Genomic DNA, 3,247 nt, shown 5'->3' on the forward strand with positions numbered 1-3,247 from the left:
TTTAGGTACCAGGCAGCCAAAGGGCCGAGGCCTCACGCTCGACCACGCCGGCGCAGAGTTCCAGCCGCTCGGATAAGCTCTGTCACTCACCCGCCGCGCAGCCACCGGTAACGGGGAAATGTCGCCGCCTGGCGGACACGCCGTTGTAAATGAATGGGCTTTCGCACTTAGTGCAATTTTCGCCAACTCTCTGACTCAGAGCTATGGAAGTATGGAGCTATGGAGCCACCAGCCACCCAGGCTGGAGCTATGGAGCTCTGGAGGTATGGAGCTCAGGTGCTATGGAAGTATGGAGCTATGGAGCTATGGAAGTATGGAGCTATGGAGCTATGGAGCTCTGGAAGTATGGAGCTATGGAGCTCTGGAGGTATGGAGCTATGGAGCCCTGGAGCCCTGGAGCTATGGAGCTCTGGTGCTATGGAGGTATGGAGCTCTGGAGGTATGGAGCTCTGGAGGTATGGAGCTATGGAGCTATGGAGCCCTGGAGCTATGGAGCTATGGAGCCCTGGAGCTATGGAGCTATGGAGATCAGGAGCTATGGAGCTATGGAGCTCTGGTGCTATGGAGCTATGGAGCTCTGGTGCTATGGAGCTATGGAGCTCTGGTGCTATGGAGCTATGGAGCTCTGGTGCTATGGAGCTATGGAGCTCTGGAAGTATGGAGCTATGGAGCTCTGGAGGTATGGAGCTATGGAGCCCTGGAGCTATGGAGCCCTGGAGCTATGGAAGTATGGAGCTCTGGTGCTATGGAGCTATGGAGCTCTGGTGCTATGGAATTATGGAGCTCTGGAGCTATGGAGCTCTGGAGGTATGGAGCTATGGAGCTATGGAGCTCTGGAGGTATGGAGCTATGGAGCTATGGAAGTATGGAGCTCTGGTGCTATGGAGCTATGGAGCTCTGGTGCTATGGAGCTATGGAGCTATGGAGCTCTGGAAGTATGGAGCTCTGGTGCTATGGAGCTATGGAGCTCTGGTGCTATGGAGCTATGGAGCTCTGGTGCTATGGAGCTATGGAGCTCTGGTGCTATGGAGCTCTGGTGCTATGGAGCTCTGGTGCTATGGAGCTATGGAGCTCTGGTGCTATGGAGCTATGGAGCTCTGGAGGTATGGAGCTCTGGAGGTATGGAGCTCTGGAGGTATGGAGCTTTGGAGCCCTGGAGCTCTGGAGGTATGGAGCTATGGTGCTATGGAGCTCTGAAGCCATGGAGCTCTGGTGCTATGGAGCTCTGGAGCTCTGGAGGTATGGAGCTCTTGAGGTATGGAGCTATGGAGCCCTGGAGCTCTGGAGGTATGGAGCTATGGTGCTATGGAGCTCTGAAGCCATGGAGCTCTGGTGCTATGGAGCTCTGGAGCTCTGGAGGTATGGAGCTCTGGAGGTATGGAGCTATGGAGCCCTGGAGCTCTGGAGGTATGGAGCTATGGTGCTATGGAGCTCTGAAGCCATGGAGCTCTGGTGCTATGGAGCTCTGGAGCTCTGGAGGTATGGAGCTCTGGAGGTATGGAGCTCTGGAGGTATGGAGCTATGGAGCCCTGGAGCTCTGGAGGTATGGAGCTATGGTGCTATGGAGCTCTGAAGCCATGGAGCTCTGGTGCTATGGAGCTCTGGAGGTATGGAGCTCTGGAGGTATGGAGCTCTGGAGGTATGGAGCTATGGAGCCCTGGAGCTCTGGAGGTATGGAGCTATGGTGCTATGGAGCTCTGAAGCCATGGAGCTCTGGTGCTATGGAGCTCTGGAGGTATGGAGCTCTGGAGGTATGGAGCTCTGGAGGTATGGAGCTATGGAGCCCTGGAACTCTGGAGGTATGGAGCTATGGTGCTATGGAGCTCTGAAGCCATGGAGCTCTGGTGCTATGGAGCTCTGGAGGTATGGAGCTCTGGAGGTATGGAGCTCTGGAGGTATGGAGCTATGGAGCCCTGGAGCTCTGGAGGTATGGAGCTATGGTGCTATGGAGCTCTGAAGCCATGGAGCTCTGGTGCTATGGAGCTATGGAGCTCTGGTGCTATGGAGCTATGGAGGTATGGAGCCACCAGCCAGCACCCTCCGTGGCTGGATCAATGGAAGTGTTTTAGGTACCAGGCAGCCAAAGGGCCGAGGCCTCACGCTCGACCACGCCGGCGCAGAGTTCCAGCCGCTCGGATAAGCTCTGTCACTCACCCGCCGCGCAGCCACCGGTAACGGGGAAATGTCGCCGCCTTGTGGACACGCCGTTGTAAATGAATGGGCTTTCGCACTTAGTGCAATTTTCGCCAACTCTCTGACTTAGAGCTATGGAAGTATGGAGCTATGGAGCCACCAGCCACCCAGGCTGGAGCTCTGGAGCTCTGGAGGTATGGAGCTCTGGTGCTATGGAAGTATGGAGCTCTGGTGCTATGGAAGTATGGAGCTATGGAGGTATGGAAGTATGGAGCTATGGAAGTATGGAGCTATGGAGCTCTGGAAGTATGGAGCTATGGAGCTCTGGAGGTATGGAGCCCTGGAGCTATGGAGCCCTGGAGCTATGGAAGTATGGAGCTCTGGTGCTATGGAGCTATGGAGCTCTGGTGCTATGGAGCTATGGAGCTATGGAGCTCTGGAGCTATGGAGCTCTGGAGGTATGGAGCTATGGAGCTATGGAGCTCTGGAGGTATGGAGCTATGGAGCTATGGAAGTATGGAGCTCTGGTGCTATGGAGCTATGGAGCTCTGGTGCTATGGAGCTATGGAGCTCTGGTGCTATGGAGCTATGGAGCTCTGGAAGTATGGAGCTCTGGTGCTATGGAGCTATGGAGCTCTGGTGCTATGGAGCTATGGAGCTCTGGTGCTATGGAGCTCTGGTGCTATGGAGCTCTGGTGCTATGGAGCTATGGAGCTCTGGTGCTATGGAGCTCTGGAGGTATGGAGCTCTGGAGGTATGGAGCTCTGGAGGTATGGAGCTATGGAGCCCTGGAGCTCTGGAGGTATGGAGCTATGGTGCTATGGAGCTCTGGAGCTCGACCAGAGTCCGACTCGGGCCGGGGCGCAGATTCCCGCTTGGGTGACCGAACGTTCTCTGCTCGGGCCGGAGGGCCGACGCCCGTCCCCCCCCGTCGTCCCCCACGGACCGCCTCCGAGGCCACTTCGCACGGCTCATCCTCGGCTCCCTACCAATGCTTAATCGATGGGGCCGCCCGGCCGGATTCGCGCCCCCCTGTCCACCGCGAGTCTCCCCAGACTAACCCGAGTTACCGCCCAGCTCGCCTAACCTTGCACTCGCTCTGCCAAACGGTCGT

The sequence above is a fragment of the Syngnathus leptorhynchus genome, unplaced genomic scaffold (assembly GCF_054491065.1).
Source record: "Syngnathus leptorhynchus isolate UIUO unplaced genomic scaffold, UIUO_Slep HiC_scaffold_93, whole genome shotgun sequence".
NCBI lineage: Eukaryota > Metazoa > Chordata > Actinopteri > Syngnathiformes > Syngnathidae > Syngnathus > Syngnathus leptorhynchus.